A 17,376-nucleotide genomic window follows, 5' to 3' on the forward strand; every position below is an offset into this window, starting at 1 on the left:
ATATTAATTAATTATATTAATTATATTAAAAATTATATTAATTACAGGAAGTAATAAGAAAAGTGCTTGAGGAGAGGTTTAAAAATAAATTTGTGAAAATTTTTGCTACACAGTAAATGGAGTTGAGATGTATAATAATCTATCCATCTGAAAATTAAGTTGTTTAAATTCTCATTCTGTATGATAAAAACATACTTTTTTATATTTAGCTCACATTCTGACACTGTACATTACTGTAGTGTCTGTTGTAAATCCATGAATCCATGTGGGAACATCAGGCTGCAGAGAGTCAGAGGGAGGCAGAGACAGAAACGCATAACTGTAAATATTTTAGTTAAATGTTTGCGGCTTAAAATGACGGGAAAAAAAATTTAGGATTTTGCCTCAGTGTTTTTCATGGCTTTTCTTTGGTAAGTTACTGAATGCAGGGCTGGAAAGTGAGACTGAGTTAACAGTGAGGAGCTAAGGTGTCTGTTAGACGTGAAAAGTATAATTTTTATTTATTTTGTATTTCAAACTTTTACACTGATGTAGAGAGTTGTTCAAGAAGAACAAAACTTGTTCTTTAGATTTTATTTTTGTGTGTCAAACTGCTGTATTGAGTTTAAAACTGCTGAGTCTTATTATATGAGCTGTTTTCTATTTTGGTTTTAGAAAGGAGTAGAACCAATTCAATTGCAAGTCAATTTATATCAATGCATTTTGACCAATAATCAAATGTCTTGACCAATAAGATATATCAGAATCTGTTAGCCTGTTGTGAGTTGTGAGGCAAATGCTAAAGTGAGTGTTCATCCTGGAATGACTTTAATCTGATTATTGGATTTTAAATAGTAACATGTTACTATGTACAGAGTAACATAGTAACTTTACTGAAACAAGGGTCAGATTAGAGTAACGCAATGCTGACATGTTGATGGCATAATTGTTTGACATTTCTGCTCAAGCTATTTACTTATCTGTCAGGTTTCCAATATGCGAGCCAATGACAGACTCGTTTCTACGCCCTTCGGTGTAACAATATATTAATCTATATTAAATAATAATATAGATTTTATTTAATATGCATATTAAATAAAATCTATGTATTATATTTAATATAAATTTCACTAGCAAGGACCACACTACAGAATACAGATTTAAATATTTGAGGATAAGAGGAAGGGAGGGGAGGAGGGGTGAGGGAGAAGGGATGGAGGGATGAAGGGATGGAGGGGTCAATTAGATGAAGTCGGGCAGTGATGATGATGATGGTGATGGAGGGCCTGCAAAGTGAAGACTCGAGTAGGGCTTTGTCTTCAGGGATAAACACATCTTGAGTATATCCCGGCTCGCTTAGGATCCCCAAAAGAGTCGGAAATTAAATGAAGCTGAGGAGAGAGTGAGCTTGGAATAAATCTTTAACGTTGTTACGAATGTACAAATGGTAGGCTTGCGAGGATCGTGTGGTCTGGGACGCCCTGACTAGATGCGGACGAGGCTGCGCCGATGCTGAATGAATGGGCGGAGTAATGATCGGGTGAAATGCCTGATAACGATAAGACCCGGCGGAAATGACTGTTGAACCAGAAGCGAGAAGCTTGTTTTCCTGGTTTGGGAATGAAGAGAGGATCATGAGGAGAAGCGTTAGCGGCGAATCGGGACTGGACATAATTGAAAATGGGCTCGTACGGGTTGAGGGAGGAATCGAGGCGGAAAAGATAGATGGGACAAGAGACGGCGAGCTGATCGGTCTTACTTTTCCGCAGAGTAAAAATCATGATGTCGTGGCTGAGAATGGAAATATCTGAAAGGCAAGGATGAATGATAGGATTATGGATGGAGGAAGTTGGAGCGAATTCAGAACAGCGGAGGAAGCCGAAAAAAGCTAGTAGGAACATGGACTCCAGGGTCCTGTCTACGAAATTAGAGGAGTAACCGGAACGCAGAGTGGAAATGCATTTGCGTAGGAGGTCAGTCGTGAGGGGGAGACACGGAATGACGCTGTTTGGTTCTTGCAGCCTTTGATGAGCGTGTTCACGTGGCAGTGAGAGATGGAGGGGCAGTTGACTCCTGCAGAAAGCTTAAAGAAGAAATTGATGCCTGCTAGATAGGACTGGATAGTGGAGGTACGGATCTTAAGGACTAATCGGGAGTACGTAATGAAGAGGCAGAGGGTGGAGGTAATGGAGTGCTCAGTTGAATATGGTTGAAGAAAACGGAGGGACCGGCGTGGAACGTGCTTCTGCATCTGGGGCCGAGAGTCTGAATTTCTGGAAGGAAAAAACGAGAAAGAGCATCAGCGATGCGGTTTTTTGATCCGGGAATATGAGCGGCTTGAATGAGAAACTGATGTTGGGCGGAAAGTAAGTCTGTGCATGAACTGCATGATTTCGGGGGAGCGAGAGCGGCCTTTATTGATGATTTCTACTACTGCTGTGCTGTCTGAATGAATGAGGATGGATTTTTATTTATTTATTTTTATTTTTTAGACCATTCGTGACCCCAAAGGATCGCAGCGATGACGATGGGGTAAAGTTCGAAGAGAGCGGAAGAAGGAGAGCCCGAGGCGTTCTGAAGAGACTTAAACTCGAGCGGCCGTGTGTCGGCGAACCATTTTCCTTTGTAATAACCGCCGAAACCGATTGAGGGAGCTGCGTCGGTAAAGAGTTGGATGTCTTCAGGGTAGGTGAGGAAATCGTTGTAGAAAAAAGAAATTCCATTCCAGGATGAAAGAAAGTAGTGCCACAGACGCATTTCTAATTTGCAGGAGTGATCGATGGCGAGAGAACCGTGAAGGGAGGGAATGCTGGCCGCTTTAGACAGGAGGTGAGAGATGAAGGATTTTCCCTGCGGAATGATGCGAATAGCGTAGTTTAGATGGCCGAGGAAAGAGAGCAGCTGTTGTTTAGAACATTTGTCGGCGAGTAAGAAATTAGACAGAATTAAGGTGATTCGGTTGATCTTTTCGGGTGATGGGGAAGGTTGGAAAGATAGAGTCCAGAGTGATGCCTAGGAACTCTAAAGAGGTGCGCGGACCGACAGTTTTCTCCTCTGAGAGGGGAATTCCCAGCTGGGAAAAGGCTTGAGTTAGGGCGTTAAGACCGGAACGAGGAGGGGAAGATGGAGGAGTGACGACCAGGAAGTCGTCCAGAAGATGTATGGCGTAGGGGAGTTTATAGGTATTGATAAGGAGCCAGCAGAGGGCTTCGGACAGGGAATCGAAAATTTTGGGGCTGCTACAGCACCTGAAAGTGAGGCGGACGGTGAAGTAAAAGGCGTCTTTCCAAACTACGCCAAAAAAGCGCCAGAAGTCGGGGTGAATAGGTAGAACTTTGAAAGCTCTGGTGATGTCGGCTTTGGAGAGCCAGGCACCGCGACCTGCTAAACGAATGAGTTTAATGGCGTGATCTATGGTTTGCGTATTGCATGGAGAAGTCGGGAAACTGAATGATGCTATTGATACTGGGAACATGAGGGGCTGGAAGATCTATGATTAGCCTTTTATTTTATTTATTTATTTTTTTTTACCTGAATATTTGTGAGTGGCGATGCCAATGGGGCTGACGCGGAAAATAGGGAAAGGTGACCTAGAAAAGGGGCCTATAACAAACCCTTTTTGAACTTCTTTGGTGAGGAGAGAGTCGACTGTGTCGGGATCTGAGAGAGCGGATTGAAGATTGTGACATTAGTAGGTGGAATCTGGAATAATTTCTATGCCCGGGTGGAAACCGTGAGTGAAGCCGTTAATGAGAAAGTTAACAAAATCCCTGTCTTGGTGATGCTTGAGAGCGGTTTCGAGAGCTTTCACCTGTAGAAAAAGCGCGAGGAAGAGGGCGAGAGCGGAGAGGGATGATAGATGTGCAGGCTGTGGCTGGGTGAGATGGAGCAGCGCAAAGATTGCAGGAGAGAGAAGCGCAGGCGGCGAAAATGCGACAGTATAATTCGGAATCAAGAGAACCCCAGTAAGTGCCTAGGTTGAACTGTTGCAAGCGACCTGCTGCTTGGTTGGCGAAGAGAATGTGATATTGATAAAAACCCGGTGCCCCCGAACCGTAGGGCCATGTCAAGAACTAAGGAGAGATAGTTGTCGAATTCGGCTCTGCGGTCTGGAAAGATTGCGCAAATGGTGTCTCATTCAGGACTTGCTGGCGAAGAGATGGAGAAATGGGTGAGGGCCGTGGTACGTTATTGGATGACTGAGCTGGAGGAACTGCTGCAGCGAGATTAAAATTATGATTAACGTTAGGGAGAGTGTTTGAAGGGGAGAGAGGCAGGGGTAAGGTATTTGAGAGAGAGGGAATGGAAGGAAAAAGGTTAGAGGGGAATGAGGAGGAAAATCCTGCTGCGCTATACTGAGCTGGGTTTACCGCGGCTTGAGAAGAACCAGAGGTCGTGGCGTTTATGGAGGTGGGGACAGCTGAGTAGGAGAAGGGGGAGAGGGGGTGGAGAGAAGAATGAGATGGCGGGATTTGAGGAGTCTGTGAAGACAGCGAAGCGATAGCCGAAGATAGCATCTGAGAGAGGTTGGCTAGGCAGGGTGCGTTTGGTGGAGGATGTAATACGACCTGGTTCCGGCGAGGGGGAGCTGTTGCCGGGTGCGAGGGCTTCGAAGGCGTGGGCCGGATGACGTCTGAGGTGACGAGGGAGGAAGAGGATGCTGGAGAAAAACCTGGAAGTCCGGGGTATTCGGATGATGGCGGGCCTTACGTTTGCTGCGGACCTGAGGAGGAGAGCAATTGAAAGAGCCTCAATTTGTTGTCGGAGCGACTGAAGGGGATTCCTTTTTCTTTTAATGAGCGGTGGAGGCGGGCGACGGTCCAGCCTTTGAGGAACTGGCGAGTTAGGACGCCTGGAGAAGGTCGCGGAGACGAAGCCGGGTTGGTATTCTGGAACTGCAGCGTTTGGGAATGGCGTCTGGGACCGGGAGAACGAAGTCAACGACTGGGCCCGCGGCTTGTCCCTCGGCCGCGGGGTGAATGTGACGTCGGTGGATGGACCGTGGTCGGACGAGGTACTGCTGACGGCGAGGAGTGGAGCTGGGTTTGAGGGTTGAAGATCACGGAGCGGAGGCGTTTGGAGCCGGAGGCTTGTTTTGTGGCCTGGGGAGGAAAGGTTGAGGCAGCTGGAGATGGATCAAAGAGGTAATCCGAGTCGGAGTGATCGGGCTGGAGAGAAAGAGCGTCTTCCGTTGTGAGTAGAACTTTTTTGTTGACAAGCAACGTAGTCGGTTGACAAACTATGTAACAGGCGTGAAACGGCTCTCGAGCGGGGTATATATGGGCTGTTCAGGAAATTGGAGGTGTGGTTTGAGGCGTGGTCCTGCTCCTGAACCTAAATTAACAAGTTAACTCCATATAAAATATAAATTTTAATGAAGACAGTTAAGATGTCTTCATTAAAATTTTAAATGTTAAACCACTCATGTTGCCTGAGCCAGTGAGTGAATTAAACTGAACTGAAATCGTATTGCAACGTATTTCATGACATTGACAGACATCATATTGTCATCTCAGCAAAACAATACATGATGTATTGTTTTGCTGAGGAAATTTTATTCCCTCTGTTTGAATTAAATGCTGAAGTCAATCTGCTGGTTTGTGATGTCGAACATTGCAAAAAATCCAACGGGGCTCTCCGCTAAGGATTTATTTATCTGAGTCAAAGGCAGATCTTAACTAAATCTCTACAGCAAAAACATGAAAATCCCCATGATGGCGCCCTAACACTGGCATCCAATAAATCTCACATAGTAGAGTGTGACATACTACTTTCATGCTTATATGCTTATATAAACCCTGAACAGAGCAACACTTAGTTCTTATGACGTGTTTCAGGCTAAAGACGGCGAGTAGCTGAGAAAATATGATGAAACAAGCACACAATTCAAAATACAACAAAAACAAACATATACTAAAAACTGATATCAGCTTATATGTCAAGAAAAGAAATATGTCTTTATTTGGAACACAAGCAACATGGCATGATCAATATGTTATTAGAGCTTCAGCAGCTGGTAATTTATCAGAAAAATCAATGCTCTGCATATTGATCCACATCACATTCACAACTAAAGCCATCTATATGCATCCAAGTTGCACATAATAAATGTGCAACTTGCGAGAAATCCTTAAAAAAATTTCCTTATTTGTTATGTGCGCACGCATTAAGGCGTAAAATATGCCAATATGTCCAACCATGTATGAATATCCGTGTGTGTGTGTGTTCGAGTGTCTCAGCTGCATCCTTCATTTTCCAATAGTTTTTTTTTTATGCGTCTCTAATGTAGCCCACATGCATCCAGAGATCAGCTGAGGTGGGGGAGGAAAGGCCACTTCCTGCAGCTGGAGGACAAACAAACAGAGCACAGGATGTACAAAGTGCATTTCAAAATGGGTGGAAGGAGGCCTCGTTCAACCCACCATGTCCATTCAATCCGACATTTAGGTTCCTGGTTTCCAGCATGCGGCCAACTCTGAGTACACCTGGCACATGAGGTGAAGCGCTTCACGTTCTGTCACAAAGGATTTCTTCTTCCGCGCTGTCAAACAGCTTCTACTGATTAGAGTTGACATGAGGCTAAATCGACTCGTGGGGGTTTATTTACAGTTGTTTATCTTCTGCTAATTCAGTTCTCAGAATAAACAGAGAAAGAGGACTGAGAAAGTTGTATTTATGCAACATTTTTTGTTTGTTTTTTTATACATATTTGTTATAATTGTCACAGTATATGAAACAGTATTATCTGTGAATCTTGTTCTCCCACGCCCCTTTGGTTCCATAATCCAAGCTCCATCATATAATATCAAGCACAGACCATGATCTTTGTATGTCTGTTTATCTGATAAGAAAAACAATAAAGTGTAATCAATGTTTGTGGTGGCATGTTTGTTTTAAAATTTTGATGGAATCAAAAGATACATGGATCGCTGGATGCATGGATGGATCCATGCTGGATCTATCCGTAGATAGATCCTTCATTTATAGATAGATAGATAGCTAGCTAGCTAGCGGGGGACAAGTCCCCCCCCCCCAATATTGGAGAGTCACATTCGTCCCCCCAATAATTTCACCGCAGTTACAAATTTTAAAATCTTCCACTCGCATTTTATTTTGAAGGCGCACAACAGCGCATTCAACAGAGCGCTCCCCCCTCCTCCCTCCTACGCCCTCTGAACGGCTCAGAGTAAAGGCAGCAGCAGATGGAGTCAGAGAAACTCCGTTTGAATGAGGAAAACGATCTGTCAGGAATTTTGCCATGAATAATGCTTGTTCATAACATCTTGTTGTCAGTTTACTTTCATATATAGTACTAAATCTTTTTGGTTAAGCGGTTTTAATTCTGGGAGAGTCACATGTCCAAAATGTTACTGCTAACTTTGTTTAAAAGTTAGCTAGTCTAGTCACAATGTAAGAATGAGACTGAAACAGCAGCAAAATTAGCCTTTTTATTATTTAAAGTGAGCAACACCTGATCATACTCGACCACTTAACATATATATTATATTATTTAGATATTTAGGAGAACAGCAGTGCTAGAATGATGTTGAAGAAAGGTGAAGAAGCTCTAGTGAGGTCTTCATTTAGTTTTTAATTTTTAAATAAGCTAAACTATTTTATTATGAGAGGAGCAGGTCAGGGAAGACATAGAGCCAGGTGGAGTTTCAGAGTGTGAAGATATAAAATTATATTAATTAATTATATTAAAAATTATATTAATTTTAGGAGGCAATAAGAAAAGTCCTTGAGGAGAGGTTTAAAAATAAATTAGTGAAAAATTTTGCTACACAGTAAATAGAGTTGAAATGTGTAATAATGTATCCATCTGAAAATTAAGTTGTTTAAATTCTCATTCTGTTTGATAAAAACATACTTTTTTATGTTTAGCTCACATTCTGACACTGTATATTACTGTAGTGTCTGTTGTAAATCCATGAATCCATGTGGGAACATCAGGCTGCAGAGAGTCAGAGGGAGGCAGAGACAGAAACACATACAGTGAGGAGCTAAGGTGTCTGTTAGACGTGAAAAGTATAATTTTTATTTATTTTATAGATCAAACTGTTGCACTGACGTAGAGAGATGTTCAAGAAGAACAAAACTTGTTCTTTAGATTGTAAATTTGTTGGTCAAACTGCTGTATTGAGTTTAAAACTGCCGAGTCTTATTATATGAGCTGTTTTCTATTTTGGTTTTAGAAAGAAGTAGAACCAATTCAATTGCAAGTCAATTTATATCAATGCATTTTAACCAATAATCAAAAGTCTTTTGACCAATAAAATACATCAGAATCTGATAACCCTTTGTGAGTTGTGAGGCAAATGCTAAAGTGAGTGTTCATCCTGGAATGACTTTAATCTCATTATTAGATTTTAAATAGCAACATGTTAGAATACTTGTTACTGAAACAATGGTCAGATTAGAGTAACGCATTGCACCTGACTCATTTAGGCTTTCCCAAATGACAGTTAAAGGCAGATATTAAGTCAGGTAACATCTAGTTGGAATATTTTGGTTCACTAAAATATTTCATTTATTCCTGAGCAAATCTGTTTAACTGATTAAAGTTAAGCCTAAAAACAAAATAGTTTTATTAAACTGTATTGTCTTACCTGAGATTTGGAGAGTATTTGAAAAGGGATTGTTTGCTTACATTCCTTGTGTAAATGTGTTATACGTGTTTGAACATTTTAGAATCAGATTAACAGATTTTTAAAATATGTAACAGCCTTTATTACAAAAGGTGAAGAGTAATAGAGAAATCAGGAGAGAAAAAAAATACTCCGAGCCTGTTTTTTTTCCTTCGCGGTGTGTGATACACGTTGTCATGGTTACTAAGCAACATAACGCCACGGTAGAGGCTAAGCAGCTAGCTGAAAGCTACAACTAAAAAAAAAAAAAAATCTACAGCCTCTATTCCGGTCGTCAAGGACCCAAAGATGCAAAACCTGACTTCGGACACAGCTGTTCTTTGTTCGACTCCCCCTAGTGGTCTGGATCACTTCTGTTTTCAGCATTTTTTGTTTGCATCTCTTTTTTGTTGCATGTGTTTTTCTCGTCTTTGCTGGGTGTTGGCCACCGTAAAATACAGTGGGGAAAGTAAATATACCTTCAAATACTGGCGTTCCAGTATTTTTACTGTGAATTTAGTTTTACTACTGCATTAACTTTATGAGTAAGCTACTGCCAAGGAAACTGTAATGCTACTTTTTAAAGTACAGTCTTTGTTTTACCATAGAACATTAATACCTAACCCAGATTATGCATAATCAGAACTTGACATAACACAGAAGAGGATGTAGTTTACTGTAAATGCACAGTAGCTGTACCGTAATTAATCCTGACCGTAATTATATATATCACATCCCTTACCCTGTGTTATGTGAAGTTCTGATTATGCAGATTATGCATTTTAGAACTGCCCCAATTGTAGCACTTCTAAGAAGCTTACACTGGGTTAGGTATTAATGTTCTATGGTAAAACTAAGACTGTACTTTAAAAAGTAGCATTACAGTTTTCTTGGCAGTAACCTTCAGAACAGAATTTTTATTTAAAGGCACCACTGTGCCTCCAACCACATATATTTCCAGTATATTCAAACGTTCAAAACGAATAACACATAACTATTCTTCTGAGAACTGGTAAAAAATAGGCCTTCAAAGTCAATATATAGTTTCACTAACACTGGAATAAAAATTAAATGCTGGTTTTCTAAGATGCAAATACAAGTAAAATGTCTTGCCTAGCAAAAAACTGTATGGTACAATTATTTTGCGGTAGTTTACTGCCAGTCGTCAGTCTTGATTTTGACAAGAGAAGAAGACATCAAATTGACAATATCCTACCGTATTTTGGAATAACAGTATGTTACTGCTGGAATTCCGCCATAAATTTACAGCCATTTCTAAGAGTGTAGTCGTTTATGAACAATGCAAAATGTCTAAGGGAATGAAGTGGAAAGCCTATATTTAAGCTTATCCCTTAATTTTTAAACGCAAATATATTTTTTGTCATAAAATCCAAAACGCAACTTTTATAAAGTGACCATTTATTTTCATTTTCTGCCAATTAAAACTCATCTTCTCCTGTTTTCTCATTCTTTGCATCGTCCTCCTCCTGATGCTCTTAATCTGCAACTATCCCTTGGTCTACCTCACACATACTGCTCACTTTCATCGTCTTCCTTTTCTTTCCCAAGTATTCAATTTTTCCCAGTCTCCGTCTTCCAATCTTTTTTGCTCCTCTGTAATCCCTTGCCTTCATCCCGTCTCTCTTCCTACAGAGCCATCTACCCGGCTCTCCATCCGTTGCCATTCATAATTTATGAACCTGGCTCAGAGAGGATAAATAACAAATATGCAACTGCTGCATGAAGAGAGCTCTCAGCCAGTGAGTGGGTTTCTGTTTGGCTGCAGTTATGCTCACTAAGGCAGCTTCAGACTAGCTATATAGTCTTGTTCTATCATTAAGAGATAGATCAAGATTTTCTATAAACTGTTGCTAGGCAAGCAAGATTTGGTTGAAAGTCCTGCACTGGAAAACTAAAATGTGCATTGAAGTATCTCACTGTGGAAAGTCAAGGATTAAACTAAACGTGATGGGATAAAAAAAAGGTAAAAGCTCTTTACCTTGACACATCAGCAGTCCTTTCTTTTACTGAAATTACCTTTTTCAATAAAAAAAGCGCTGTTTATGTGTTTGATGAATTAAGTAACTTACTTGACAATCGTTGAGATTAAAACAGCAAACACTAGCTATCTTCTAATGTTTGCTAGAATATAGTGTTGAGGAAAAATTATTTTTAGTGTTTAACACAGTTTAAACCTTTTAGAACAAATTCTTAATTTTGAACAGGTTTGAATAGATATCTGCAGGAGAGCCTCGGCTCAGACCACTGGGGTCTTATCATTAAAGACAGGAGGTCATAAATTAACATATGCAGGAAGGTGGAGGACAGTATCACTTGAATTACTCTGAGAAAGGGAACTTTGGTCGGTTCACGTAACCAGGATGAGAAGTCTTCCAAAACCAACATCTGACATGGTGCAAAAAACTGAATATAACATAAAATGTTTTAAATCACTAACATTTAATTTGCAAGACATTTTTCTTAGTTATTAATAACATGTTTTGAATGAAAATTGTATCATCTTGTTTAGAATTAATTTAGTCAATGATGAATGTATTTGAAATGGTATTATTTCTGACTATATTACAATCAAATGAAAATGTTTTGTTTAGTATTAGAAAAATACTTAGATTTATGGTGAATGAATGTCTTAATTCTTTTGTTTCTAATTCCTAATTAGAAACAGGAATTGTACTCCATTACTTTCTGTTGATATTATACATTGCTTTTTGGTTTTATATCAGGACTAAACTTTGGAGATGCTGAATGCAGAACAACAAAATTGGTTTTTTTGAGATCACTTTTCATTGAATTAAAACACAGTATTAAAGGTTTGTTCCTGGCAGAGCAGGAGAGAAACCAGAAATTCACAGCTACCTGTCAAGGTTTGGTGGGTGGAAGTGGTGAGGAGAAATGCTGAGACCCAGGTATGGTGAAGATGATGGAGAATTTAATGGTAGCTCGACAGTCCAAACAGGACTAAACACAGAAAATCTCAAAATAAACACGGATCATGACACAACCTGTGAGGTTCCTTCATCTGTTTCTCTTGGCCCAGATGGCTGTAGAGCCACAGGAGGCCGGATAGTGTTAAGAAAATAAATTTAAAATAAGCTAGTTTTAGAATTTATCATGACTTGATTGAAATACCCTAATAAAGTTTTAAAATTTATAACATATTCTGACCTATTGATCTTTATTTTACTTGTAGTTAAAGCAGATTGTTTGCCAAGATCTCTGATCTGCCCTTTGTCTGTCTGGAAACAATCGGTAGGAAGTTATAGCTTTTCACACTGATCTGTGAAAGCCATAAACCACCATGAATTCGGAGAGTCTGCTTCTACCTTATTTAACAAAAGGTGTTTGATTTTGTGAACAAATTGCAGGGACTTTTCTAAATTCAAAAGGGCCAGAGAGGCCTTCCAGTTGGTCAAGTAGAGATACGCCTTATTTGAATACATTAAAGAGGAAAACACACCTACAGGTATAAAAGTTTGTGCACAAGGGAAACAATTAAGAAAAAGCTGATTTATTTTACTTCTGCACCAACTCTTTCTCCAAGGACATCCTTGATATCTCTTTGTCTTCTTGTCTCGGGTAACAATGTTTGTATCTGTGTTTCTCCAGTTTCCTGTTTTATCTTAGACTTTCTTCTGATTGGATTAAATTCTGTAATTCTGTGACGTCAACACGCATTGTTGTGTTTCTGTCCCCACACGTGGCCACGCGAGAGAACCCAGGATCAACAGGAAGAATCAGAGCCAGATTTTTTGCTAAATTTAATTGTATAGAAAATTCTTCCTTAACAATAGCTAGTGTTCTGTAAGAGTATAAAATTATTAACTTCTGGCATGTTATATTCTCTTGTGCTCAATGATGCCATGCGTGGAAACACAAGCCACACAGAGTTAATAATCAGAGCTCCGTGTCATTCATTTTGAGAGTTTATTCCAACATTTAAAAGTATAAAATTATATCAACACAGACACTTCAAACATACTAAAACAGACATTCATTTACCTGAGACAAGTAGAAAAGAAGAAGAAAAAAGTACAGGAAAGTAAAAAAAAGCGTTTTTTGGAGATTGCCATGCGGCTGCAAATAGCAAATCTAATTCGTTGCTCTGGGGCCCTTACTTTTATTCAAAAGGGTGTTTTGTTTTAATTTATGCGATTAAGGCATGTTGTTCTCCTTGTATGGATAGACCCAGTTTCAAATTACTCAGTTTGGGCAATTTTATTACCTTCTAAGACCTGTTTAATTTCAGGGCTACAGCACTTCTCTATCTAGAAAAGGGAGAGAGCAAGGGTCATTTAGAGCAAGCTCTTCTCATGCCAGTTTGAAATGTGATGTTACTCCTAATTCCTGGTTGGAACAAAGCCTCTAGTCTTTTCACCTTAGTTCAACCAAAAGTTAACCTGTCTTAGACCTATTTTATTTCCCTGTCGTGCAATTCCTACAAATACAGATCAGTGCAGTAATTTTAAATTGACATAAAGCCTGGTGGTTCAGAGTGGTTCTGAAGTGGTTCAGAACTTCTGCATTCTCTTAGATCAAAGCGCAGATTTTAAGAATAAAACACTTATAGAATATACCTGAGCATTTTCAGTATAAACCCATTCATTCTAGACATTTTCTAATTAATTAGAAAATATATATTCTAATTATATTTATTATATTTAACTAACTGATATTACGTTTGGCCTAGGTTAGAGAGTCCATGTAGTTAATATAAAACTACAAATTAGACTAATTCAAGTCATGTTAATTTTAACTAAATGGTATTCTACTAATTAAATTGCAATTATTGTTAGTATTGTGTTGTTAGTTTTTTTTGTCCTTAAATTTTAGTGTCTCTCTGAGGGAGATGAAATGAGATGTCTCCTCGCTGCCTGCTCATGTGAGACACGGCCTGTGTGCCAAAGTTAATTTATGACGTGGTTCCTCCCTGATAACAGACATTCTTTTCTGCAGGCCCTCTAAGATTTTATCCAAAGGACTCTTGCTTAATCCACTATTTTCACATGTCGTAAGATTTAAACACTAAGAATATTTATTATCTTCAACAGTTCACACTTCATTTTCTTCAAGGGAATTTTCAAAACTGTGAACAGCTAATTAAATTCAGTTTTTTGAGAGAAGGTACAGCCTTCAATCACCACTCAAGAAATTTGTGGACAAACGACAGTCACAAACTGGTAGGAACATATCTATTTTTATGGGCTCGATGAACAACAGGTGAAAGTTTTTGTCACTCGGGGTGAAATCCAACACACGTGACATGATGGCAATGCAGCAATGACAAAAGTTGTACATTGTTTTACTTTCTTTTCTCACATGTGCAAATCTACTAGCTCGAAATGTAACGTGCGTAAATTTCGCTGGTCACTTAGCTGGAGGAAGGCAAGTGATTGTCGCGTCAACATGCAAGTTTCATAGGAAATGAATGGAGAGGGAACGTGGGCGCTGTATGTCAGGTCCTTTAAACATGAGTAGACCCAGCACCTCCCTCTGTTGCTATGGATAACAAACAATATTGCTGTAGCATCCGTTGCGCCAATTCAGGTCCAGCATGATGATCTCAATTTGTCTGAAATGTCTGGAAATGATAACACCGGAGTTGGATATAGTGGTTTGCAGGATGATGAAGGGCATACTTTTATTTACATTCAATAACGGTGTAGCAATAAGTATTGTGCTAAAAAAAGACTGAAAAATATCACTTTCATAATCAAGAAGAACAAATAATTGTGATCTTAGAAAATCTCCAGTAGATATGGTATTATTGGAGCTGACAGAACACATGTTTTCTGTTTTCCTCCTCAAAGCTGTTTGAAGCCTTCAAAGAGTCTGGCCTGAATATAAATTTGATTAATTCAAAGTGAAAGATGAAACCACTTCGTGATGGCTAAAAACCACCCAAAAAACCTTTCATTATAAAACATCAACAAAGTTCTGAAAGAAGAGCCTACACCGTGATTATACACTTTCAGTCTGACAATAGTCACATTTTTGAACAACTTAAATTTGAGCCAATTTGTTGAAAAACATAACTACAATAAGGTTTTGTGCTAAATTTGAAGTTGAAACATTGATCATCTGAATTCCCAATCTTTGTTAAAACACTATCATAATCAATTGCTCTAAGTATGAGCAAACAGAAACATTTTGGTTTTAGGATTGTTGAATATAAACAGTATAAACAGAAAGTTGCGAGAGGAAAGCAGATGAGTCCATCATCATTTTAATGTGATGGTGTCCCCACGGACACAAATGTAGGAAAATATCTGTATTCTCTCCTGTGTCACATGAATTTATTTTTGAAAATGCAAAATATCTCAAATTTACAAACTGATTTTTTTTTTTTTACTTTGTTTGATTCAAGGCTTCAGGAGAAATGGTCCAAGTGAACATACAAGGTTTTACAGAAAAGATGTTTCGTTTTGCTTTTTCAAACAGCTTCTTAGATTAAAGCTTTTAAAAAAGTTCTAAGTTATTTTACTCACTCCAGAGCAGTGGTTCTTAACCTTTTTTGAGGTACCGAACCCACCAGTTTCATATGCACATTCACTGAACCCTTCTGTAATGATAAATAAAATATGATTTCCCCCCACCCCCAAATTCAAGACATAAGAGTGCCCCAACTAGAGTCTAGTTGGGTCACCCCATGATCACTAAGTCTTCTTAAAAGGTAGAGTCTCTGAGAACAGTTCTTCAAAATATAGTCAGTGTTTTCAGCAAAGTTGAGCTGACTGTCCAGGAACGACCCAAGGTATTTAAAATTTGCCACAGTTTCAACAGGTTGGCCATCAAGAGAAACAGGAACCACTTTAAGGTCTTGTTTAGATCATTTAATTAGCTCTACATTCTTAAGAGAATGAAAAATTTATAATAAATAATAAAGACTTTGCGGTGTTCTGATTTAGTAATGTAATTATATTAGTTATGTTACCACCCCCACGCCACTAGAGGCAGTAGCAGGCCCGAAAAGATGCCACAAAGAAGCAGATTTAGAAGTACACCGAAAGCTACAGAATGGGGTATATGCCACGAGAGGTGGTGACGTATTTCCTTTTGAATTTATGCCACATAGATTGGTTCCGGGTCCTGCTTGCTCCTGTTGTTCTTGGCCAAAGCTGCAAGATTTGTACCATGAAAAAGACGCAAAACGTAAAATATCTGTGAGCTACTGGTACAACAATCGAGTTTTTTGGTGTGCCGTTGTGTCCAGTAATTAGCCGGCACCATCTAGTGCTTAGTTTTTTTCATTTTCCTGCTGATATCAAGGTGGACTGCAGCCAAAACTTAGCCACTACAGCTAACACACAGTTTGTAGCTGCCTTTTATTTCAAAGCTTGAGGTTATTGAAGATCCAGCATCAGAATCGGGAAGACGGAGGTTAAAAGGGAGCTGTACGTTCTTCGTTTCCTGGAATAATTTGTTGGAGGAAAATAATGCCGGAGGAAATCCACTGCTACGGGAACAGGCTGAGAACAGAGGCAGCGATTCAGCACAAGGTAAGTCAATACGTGTGTTGACGTGCGTTTGTGTTATACAGAGTATGAAATTATTTTTAGGCAACTCCTTAGTTTTTGTTTATATGATAATTATATAAAATACATTTAACATGCAGTCGGAGCAACGAGCCCCTCCGATACCAAGCACGGTAATTTAAGAAAAACCGAGGGCAGCAAGCTTCAGCCCGATCCGAACCACACAAGTTGTCAGTCAAATTAAGGTCCAAAACCTTCGCTTTACATCGGTTTAAGTGGCACCGACCCACATAAAAAACCCACTGAACGAATGGTACAAATTTCCCAAATCCCGAAAATATGACATCTATCTTTGTTGTTTCATAATTACAATCCACATTAGAGTGAATTTTTCCAGTTGACTGCTATAATCTGTTCTTACGTTACACAACGTAATTTCTTCTTTTTCCTCTGAGATTCTGCTTAGAAAATTAGGTTATGAAGTTACATCCTCCCGCTGCTTTTTGTTTTTAAAATGGTAAATTTATGTTTGCCTCGACTTTTATAAACTATTTTATAAACTCTTAGATGCATCATTTTTTGTATTACTGTTGGTAATGAGCAAACCCTGTGCTTTGCCTGCTAGTAGTTTAAATTAATTTCAGTTGTACACTTTCAAAAGAGTATTCAGATTTTAACATGCATTTTCTAAGTAGTATTTAAGTTCACTCTTACTCAGTAACTTCAGTGTTGTTACACCTCTGAAACATTTCAGTTTCTTTGTGATACCAGAACTATTTAACTTAAACATTTAATTTTCTGATATTATCAATTTATTTTCAAGCAAAACTCTCAAAAAGAGCTGAGGATTTATTAGTTTTGATTATGTTGTGTAGCTAAATATGGACGCTTATCAGTCCACGGCCTGCCAGATCATCACAACGTGGACTAACTTTTTATTTACAGTACTTGGTTAAACTATGATCTTGAAACCGGAGCACCAGTATGCAAAAATCTACCTGCAGACTTTATTGTCTACCCTGACACTGCTGTCATCCTGAGCTGGTCTTCCTTTCCTCCAGAGTGACAAGTTTTCATCACCAGTAAAGGCAAACAAGTCTGATGTCTGATTAGCTGCTAGGAAGTATATTATATATTCACTGTTAATTTTGCTATCCTGTTTGTACCTACAATAAAATTTTATCTACATTTCACAAACCTTGTTTTCCCCATTTCTCTGTTTACGTTATATCAAGTATTTGCATGTAGATCAAGAATTCAAGTGAGATGTTAAA

General features: G+C 39.0%; 1 long non-coding RNA gene across 3 annotated transcripts; it reads left to right on the top strand.

The window, feature by feature from the left end:
- Positions 1–676: 676 nt before the first annotated feature.
- On the top strand, positions 677–6,854 carry LOC145554594 (uncharacterized). Of its 3 annotated transcripts, none has more exons than XR_014090582.1 (4): positions 678–2,345; positions 2,472–2,668; positions 2,750–5,172; positions 6,269–6,854. It is a non-coding gene; the product is annotated as an uncharacterized LOC145554594 (long non-coding RNA). The 3 variants fall into 3 exon arrangements; XR_014090583.1 differs by having other exon boundaries at positions 2,472–2,664; XR_014090581.1 differs by having other exon boundaries at positions 677–2,345; positions 2,472–5,172.
- Positions 6,855–17,376: the final 10,522 nt, after the last annotated feature.

Source organism: Poecilia reticulata, chromosome 2, assembly GCF_904066995.2.
Source record: "Poecilia reticulata chromosome 2, P_reticulata-male-v2, whole genome shotgun sequence".
NCBI lineage: Eukaryota > Metazoa > Chordata > Actinopteri > Cyprinodontiformes > Poeciliidae > Poecilia > Poecilia reticulata.